Source organism: Oryza glaberrima, chromosome 4, assembly GCF_000147395.1.
Source record: "Oryza glaberrima chromosome 4, OglaRS2, whole genome shotgun sequence".
NCBI classification, from domain to species: Eukaryota; Viridiplantae; Streptophyta; class Magnoliopsida; order Poales; family Poaceae; genus Oryza; species Oryza glaberrima.
This window is the reverse complement of record NC_068329.1, coordinates 28172280-28181472: the sequence shown is the minus strand read 5'-3', so window position 1 is coordinate 28181472 and position 9193 is coordinate 28172280. Positions and strand designations below refer to the sequence as shown.

General features: G+C 43.3%; 1 pseudogene; it reads right to left on the bottom strand.

The window, feature by feature from the left end:
• Positions 1–3974: 3974 nt before the first annotated feature.
• Positions 3975–6458, bottom strand: LOC127771810 (polyphenol oxidase I, chloroplastic-like; annotated as a pseudogene).
• Between the last annotated feature and the right edge of the window lie 2735 nt (positions 6459–9193).

Below are 9193 nucleotides of genomic sequence, written 5' to 3'. Positions count from 1 at the left end.
ATCCACGTAGGAAAAAGAAAATGATGCTCCGATATCCATAGTTCGTGTAGCTTTAGGTGGGCCCACCACCATTGTTTTAGGTTGGCGCCACCACGAAAATTACTATCATCGTCATCTCCTTCCTGGAGCAACATCTCCCACACCCACCTCCCCAACCCCGCCGCTCATTCCCCATTTCTCTCTCTTGTCCTCTCCCTCACTTGGCTTCCCACGACAGTGCCTCCCGCCGCCTCCTCCTCTCCGTCCTCTCCCATGGCGACGACTCCCCCGCCCCCCCCTCTCCTCCCACCGGCGCCGCTTGGGAGAAGACGCAGCGGCACCGGGCGCCTCTCCCCTTTCTCTCCCTAGCAGATCTGTTGGCAGCGAGGGTGATGACAGCGAGCGCCTCTCCCCTTCCTCTCCGGACTCCTCCCTCGGCTATCCCAAGCCCACGCGGTGGCGACGGCCTTCTTGAGTCTCCAGTCAATACCGCCGTCAGTCCCCTCCTCAGGTGACACAGATCGGGAGCTCGGCCGATGGCAGCTTCCTCGACAGTGGCATTATCGTTCTCTACTGCTCAATGGTGGCGGAAATGTTGGAGGAGAGGAGCTGAAGCTTCCTACCCCTTTCCGAAGGCGCGACATATATCTTCTTGCTCTTTTTGGCAATGCTAGCTGACCGGGAACAAGTGTCTCTCTTTTAATGTGCGGGCTTTAGGTGAGTAGCATCAGAGGCAAACATGGCACCGTATTTTTCAACGTTTCATGCTCGGGCTGAATGACAAATCGGCGCACCGTAAACACCCATAAGTAGTAACAACGGCGTTTTAGGCATAGGGATGAGCAGGGGAGTGGTCAACGCTCCCCGACGAGCTGTGCTGCTGCTTGGTCGCGGGTGCTCGGTGTCAGTTCCGTTATTGTGGGCGGTCGCTAACCAAGTCACAACCACCACCACCACCTCCTTGGAGCAGGAGCTGCACACCGTTTAGTTCACGTTAAAATTGAAAATTTGGTTGAAATTGAAATGATGTGATAGAAAAGTTAGAAATTTATGTGTGTAAGAAAATTTTGATGTGATAGAAAAATTAAAAGTTTGACGAAAAAGTTTAGAACTTGTTAGCCCAAGTCGCCGGATCTCACTGGAGCCGAATGGGTTCAGTTTCGAAGGAGCTGACAACAATGGCATTACGGCTACTCCATCGAAGTACGCCCTTGACAGGCAAGTACAACGTTAAACATTCCTTCATTAGCCATTCAATGTCTTTTGTCCTGCGATTGCAAATTCGCGACCATGCGACGCCCCGTACGGATGGACATGCTGATTCTGCCCAAAGTTCTGCGATTCTGCAGTCTCAGATCTACTGCATGTTTCCCCTTAAAAAAAAGTGGATTAAGTCTTGAATATTTATGTCACGCTTTTCAAACTGTTAAACAGCACGTTTTTTGTGAAAATTTTCTATATGAAAATTGTTCTAAAATTTTCTATCAGATTAATCCATTTTTCAAGTTCACAATAATTAAAACTCAATTAATCACACGTTATGACCAACTCGTTTTGCGTGAAACTCTTCATTTTCATCTTTATCTTTATCTTCCTGAATATTCAGGGGATTCAAACACCACCTCGGTAACTCAAAGATTAGATTCTTTGGACACAGGCCCGGCTTAGAGCTACGGCGAGGAGTGCGACGGCCTAGGGCCCAACGTAAGTAGGGGCCCAAGATCAGGTAAGTACGAACTGGTATGTCGTATACGTGCGTTTACCTTTAGAAACTACATACGTATATACTGCGAGCAAATGCGTGGCGATTGTTTGCGGTGACGGAGCAACCGTGTCGAACTGATCACGTCATTGCTGCCTCCGTGGAAACATGACCTCACAACCTTCAGTTTTTAGGTACTATTCTTGAGTGAGTTTGTATGCAAGTAAGAAGTAACTAAGGAGTATGTCTCTTAACTATCTCATCTGCTCGGTGAAAGGCCAAATTACCACGAGAACATACTATGTTTAGGTCCTATGACAAGGCTTGGCTGTGTGCTAAGTTGAGAAGAATGTGATGGATAATATTAATCTCATTACATTTTTTAAAGATTTTGCATCAAAAATGTTTAAAGGAGTGTATTTTTTTCGTAAGAAGCCATGGATATTTGTAATCTCTTTATTTGTGAGGTATTATTGATGGAGTCGCTAGACAGTTAGAGTTTGACCTTTATTCAAGGTATTCATATTAGCTCCATTTTGATGTTCTTTGGTTATATATAGAAGATGTTCAATGTTTATTTTCATCAGAAAATATATGGTTTAAAAATATATAAATAGAAAACATATATTAAGAGCCTACACCATCAAGCTCGCCCTAAGGCCCTTGAAATTGTAGAGCCGGCCCTGTTTGGACGGATGCTCTCTTTAGCTTATCTTCTACCCATCTTAAGAGCGTGCGTGCCTAATGGCATGCCATCTGATCTCTGAAGCCTTAATTCCTCGGGTTGTTATCTGAAAAAATGATTTCAAATTGGCAGCGGTTACCAAATCATCAGTTCATGCACGCTGATGCACGCATTATTTTTATACAATCATATCCTATAATACTATATAAGTGATCCCTACTTAGTGTAGTTATTAGCAATTCTCTTTGTTCTTATGCTTCCACGTCACCACCCTCTTTTCTTTCAGCCATTCGATGTTAATTAAGCGTCTAGCGTCACTTGCTAGGAACGTTGCACCCAACGCTACATGCATTCCGCACGCTTGCCGCTGCCGTCTTCAATTCTATCAGGGAATGATACGTTTTCTGCCGCAGCTCGATGATTAATGACATACGGGTAACTAATGTGGCCGAAACTGCCAAGGATCCAAGTAGTCCAATACGATATAAGTGATTGCACTACCGTTTTCCCCAAGAGGAGCTCAAAAGTCATGTCTATCCTATAAAAGAAGCATATTCATTCAGGGAAAGGGGTTACAAGTTCAATCGATTGGATGTTCCTCTCATCACCTTGATCATCGTTATCCCTAAAATCCTAACTACCACCGGTGGGCATTGAGGTTGCCATGCTTGCAAAGTCTGGGAGCTTCGCTCAAGTTGCCTCATGTAGATCAACATCACATCGCCGATCAATCACCGGTCAAATTGCAATTTCCTTCTGACTTGGGCAGTCGGGGGTACAAAATTGAAGGAGATAATCTCTGTAATCATATTCTATTTATTTCTACCGGATATATCAACTTTACCGATGTACAAATACATGGTAACAATATCCCTTTCTGTTGCATTAGTTTATTTTTAAAAGAAAAAAAACAAAAGGTTGTTATACATATATTAGCTAGATTGTTGTTTGTCTTCACCACTATATATATGCAGCTAAGTAAGGCCGACAACATCATTTCTGATCACTATCAGCTAAATCGTCCATTCGGTCTGGTCAGATAAGACATGAGAGGGGCTATTTTACACCGCGGCCCTTTTGTTAATTATTATTTTACAATTTTTAAGTTGGTTTCCTTGCAAATTATATATTCTCAATCCATTAATTTGAACTGTTTGAACTGAGTTTTTTATTTGACAATCGATTATAACAAAAGCCAGTACTGATCGAGACCAAATTACATCATGTATAGTTTTTATCATTGATCAATCATCAACGATGTGGACCATCAAGTTTTTCATTGAGTTTTATGCCTTACACTCAATTGGATTCATACCTACTTTGTTATTTGGCTTTTCTTCTGTAGTGATATTAATTTAATCCTGTAAGACAGTTAAACAAGATGTTAGCGGTAGTTCAACAAAATGTTAGCGGCAGTTCAACAAGTTCACATCTCTAAAATGATTTGAATATCCCGCAGCAACGTGCGGGGTATCATCTAGTTTTTAATTATACGACAGACCCACACGCGCCTACACCATTACACACGCAACATCACACTCATATAATCATTAACCACACGTCACACATTGTACATAGACGGTAGAATACGTTCACGTTGTACTTCACTTAGCGTACGTAGCCGATGCTGACGCCCGAGACGGTGACCGAATCGCAGCCGGACCTCGGCACGATCGAGACGACGATCGTCTTGTGGCCGTCGGCGCCGATATCTTCGAGCAAGTCGGAGATGCCGAACCTCGCCACCGTCTTCCTCGCGGTGGACCCCGTGTGGCGTCAGCGCGACGCTCCCGGCGCACGTCGCCGACGCGACGTCGGCGTTCTCGGGCGCGTTCACGAACACGTCGAACTTAACGTACGAGGAGTGGTCGGGGACCTCGATCCCCTCGATGACAAGCACCTCCTCCTCGGCGTCCTTCTCCTTGCGGCTCCTCGACGTCTTGGGCCTCGTCAAGGCCACCCGCACGGTCTTGTCCAGGGTCCTCGGCGGGGCGCCGGCCGCGGGCGCCGGACGGCGTACCGGCGGGTCCCGTGGACGGCTTGGCGTTCAGCCACGGCAGGGGGCCAACGTCCTGGTACGTGTACCGCAGCGCGGCCTCGTCGAGGGAGTCGCGGACGCGAACGCGGACTAGGCGGGCCTCCTCGTCGTAGAACAGGAAGCTCGCGTCGAGCCAGTCGGGGTCGGCGAAGTCGGTGTCGCGGGGGAAGAGGCCGCGGCGGATGTACCACATGCGGTCGACGTTGCCGTGGTGCGCGAAGAACACCGGGTCGCGCGCCGCCGAGTAGAACATGCCCATGTCCTCGCCGTTCGGCTGCCTCGGGTCGCCGGTCCAGTTGTGGACGGTGTTGTGCGGCACGAACTCGACGGTGCCCGCCCCCGGTTTCGGCTGGTCGCCGGCGCTGTACGGATGTCCCATGAACAGCTCTTTCTTCCTAGCCCCCGAAATCATCTGATGCATCATAAATTATACTGTTCATATTAGACACGCTATCCAATTTTTTAGTCGACTAATTAATTTGGAGTTTGCTATCTACGGTTTTCAGTAGCTAATTCGTAGTTAGTGTCAAACTGTGTAGTATGTGATTACTGGCCTCGCGGTACATGATCTTGAGGTTCTGATCGATCAGCTGATCTTCCGGGATGGTTGGGTCGGTTCCGTTGTAGTTGAGGTCGAGCGGGAACGGTGGCTGGTGCGCCTGATTTCGCCTTGGGTCGTACAGCGATGACAGCCTGCAGTTGGCGTAGATCGCCGGGAACGACATGCCGGCCGGCGCGTCCCAGTTCCAGAACGGCAGCGCAAACGTCTCGTCGCCGATGAGCTTGCCCAGTATTTTCTCGTGGAAGTACAGGTACATCCTGCACGTTCATACGCATGGGTCCAGTGCATGCAGAGAATCACAGCCACATCAGCACATATAGCTGGATGCCCGTACACGAACCAGACGAGACGGGATGTATATTTAGGGAAAGTGTCTTCGTTAGCCTTTTGAGGGGGTATCCCTTCTTTTTCATGTCATTTAATTTAATATAGTTAACAGAAAATTTAAAAAATAAGATAAATTAACATTAGCTAGAGTATTACTTTTTTCTATAAATTCAAACACAACTTCTACATTTTACAACAGAAACAAACAAAAAAATAAAGGTGCGGATGTAAGTTGACTAGTTTTAATAATTTATCTCTCTTTTTTTTTACAATTTATAGATTTTAAATTTGAGCTTATGTGTTAATTTGTGAAATGATATATCTCATATTTTCTTATTAATTATTTTAGAAAATTTATAGATATTTACTAGTAATTGGTATGTAAGAATCGTCGACGGACGTCTCCGTATATACCTGCTCCGTCTAAAAAAAGATCAATCATACCTACGAATTTGGACACGTGTATGTGTTAGATTCGTAGCTAGAAATTCGTTTTTTCCGGGACGGAGTATATTGTTGTCACGTTCCGTACCTGTGCCATGGGAAAAAGAACCAGCAGCTGTGTATCTGGATCTCCAGACCCGGGAAGCCGACCTGGTCGTACGCGCCGTCGCAGTAGGCGCAGTGCACGCGCCACTGCTGCTTGAAGCTGCGGGGATCATCGGCGGGGAGCTTCTTCATGAGCGACACGGCCCTCTCGTACTTGGTCAAGTACGAAATGTCCACCAGGTGCGCCGCCGGCCGCACGCGGAGCGGCGAGGACGCCGGCGGCGGCGTGAAGTCGACGGCGACGGTGCCGGCGCTGTACGTCGGGCAGCAGTTGATCTCCGGCGCTGTGTCGGGGTCGGGACCGGAGGTCCACGGGCTCGTGGCAGTGGCCGAGGTCCGGGGCCTGGATTGGCGCCGCGAGCGCGCCGCCGCCGCCCTGCGTGGCCACCATGGCGGCCGCTGCGCCTATGCCAAGGAGCACGTCGCGGCGGTCGAGGCCGCGGCCGCCGCCTCGGCCGGCGCTCGCCCTGCATGACACGCTCCGCAGTTTCCTCCCGTTCGTCTTGCGGTTGCGGTGCAAGAGCAGGTTGTAGTGAAGGGTCTGGAGGTTGCTGGTGCACGGCAGCGCCATGCGAGGCGTCACGGATGCACCTCGTGCTACATTGATGCTCTCCATGGCGGCATTCAGCTGTAAACTAGTTCTTGCAGTGGTGTGTGTATTTTATAGGGCAATGCGTGTGTATACGAGAAACTATTAATCTAAACTCTTGAGAATAGATCACTCGTTATTTACATCTCATCTAAATGGTTATAATTTTTTTTTAAAAAAATCAATAAAATAGATTAATATATGATCAATCACTCCATAAACATGCAATGCCAAAATTAACTTCTACAGATTATAATGGAAAAAAAAACAAAATTTGACTATGAATATACGTTAACTATGTATAGTTTAATTTTTTTTTAACATGTAATGGTTGAATTTTAACTTGCATATTTATGGAATGATCTATCACATATTAATCTATCTAGTTAAATTTTTTTAATTTTTTTCATAATAATTTGGATGATATGCAAATAACGAAAGAATGCCTTCTCAAGAATTTAGAATCCACTCTAGTGTGTATACTGTAGTGTAGCGCCCACTTTTTTCTTTCTTACTATGCTTCTATATTTGCAACGGCATTACTAATTACTCACTCCTTTTCATTTTGATCATCCCCTAAGGTTTTTAGGTCTTGGCATTACTAATTACTCCTTCCATTCTATTTTAATCATCCCCTAAGGTTTTTATTGACCATTGACACCATTTAAATTCAAAGAACGACGAGTCAATATTTATTTCCTTATTAATTACAACAAGTAGTACGGGTACTAAGGAACAACGTTACGTCATGGGAGTCTATTGACGCTATTCAATCAAAGAACGACCAATGACGCCATTTAATCAAAGTACGACTAGTCACTAATTATGTCATTATTTATACCGTATTATTCATTAGTTACACATCAAACACTATCAGCCCCATCGTTTGGTCTAAACAGCCAAAGAATAAGCCAAAATTTGAATTTTTGAACTTGATTTTGAAGTTGATTTTGGAATGCTTTTAACGTAATTTTTGTTAATGTTGGCTTTTAAGTCGCTACGAACAAATCTACAAAAGTTTTACTTATAAATTAATTTTAATTTTCTAATAAGCCAAATAAACCATTTTGGGTAAAATGGCAACCGATGGGAGCCTATGGTGACCGAATCGCAGCCGGACCTCGTCACGATCGAGACGACGATCGTCCTGTCGCCGTCGGTGCCGATGTCATCGAGCAAGTTGCCGATGCCGAACCACTAATAGAAAAATCATTTTTTCTGACACGGTGTATTATTTTCGCAAGCGGATATTACCTTTAGAACCAAATTACTGCCTACAAAAATAGAAATCGGGGTGAAATTTAATGTCCGTATGTGACGGCACCTACGAAAATAGACTTGAACTAGCAAAAATGCCCGTGCGTTGCAACGGGTGAAAAAGTTCTAATGATAGTATACATTTTTCATGAATAATCATGTCAATGACAATGTTTGTATTTTAATGAGCGGCTTGTATTTTTATAAACGGTGTTTTTTTCTTGCCCGATTTTCTCAAACCATTCAGAAATGGCGCATTTCTTTCTAAAAGCTTTTTTCTAGCATGTATTTTTTGCTTTTTTATTTACAACCAAAACCATATTTTTCTCCATTTTTTGTGTTTCTTTTCTCGTGTGTTTTTTTGTCTTTTTTGCCAATTATTTTCTCGCGCGTTTTTTTGCTTGTTTTTTTTTCAACTGTTCTTTTTTTGCTTTTTTTTTTCAATAAGGAGAATATATGACGAAATAAAAGCCGTGTAATAGGTGGCAAAAAAAAATCGATGGATCCTATCCGACTCAGAGCGATTTTTTTAATAGACGGTGTTTTTTCTTGCGCGGTTTTTTAAAACCATTTGTTAAATGGCGCTTTTTCTGACAGTTGTTTCCTCGCATGTTTTCTTTAAAAAAAATTACCGACGATGGAAATAATTTTTCTCGCGTGTTTTTTTTATGGAAGATGGAAAACCTTTTTAGAGTGTTTGTTTTTTTGCACTTTTTCTGACTTTTTTCTCACGCGTTTATTTGAACCGTTTTTATTTTCTCGTGTATTTTCTCTTTTTAAATAGTTAGATTATATTAGAGATATGTATCGATTAGAAATCAGACTTTGTTTCGCCCTTTCAATTTTTTTCTCGTGTGCATTTTTTATTTTATACGAACAAGCTTTTTATTTTTTACGAACTATTTTTTTCGCCACTTTCTTAGGGAATCGGACAAACTTTTTTAGATGTTTTTTTCAGTTTTTTTCGCTTTTATAGGAATCAAACTTTTTTCCCGTTTTTAAATGAATTGAATCTAGCATTTTTTTCACCACTTATTTTTTTTTTTTGCCTTTTATAGGAATCGGATTTTTTTCGTTCGGATCTACAGTTTTTTTTCGCCACTAAGGGAAAACGGAACTTTTGTTGTTGTTGTTTTTCTTTTTTTTTTTGTGCAGCTTTCCTTTTTCTTTTTACTAGCAATAGTGCCCGTGCGTTGCAACGGGAGAAACACTGTTTGATAATGTGACACCTTGAAAACCTCAAATCGGTAAAAATCAAGTTTAATTTGATATATTAACAAATAGGTAGAACCGAGACTAATTTGATGAATTAGCATATGATTTAGAATTTATTTTTTCGAGTCTACTCAGGAGTTTATCCAACGGATTTTAATTTAAAAAATTAGAGCTACATTGTTTGATCAAATTAGAAAGATTCATTTTTATTTTTTTTTGCCTTTTTTTACCGTGTCCACATAATCGGATTTTTTTTGCCCGGTTTTTTCACCCGATTTCTTTTTTTTTTG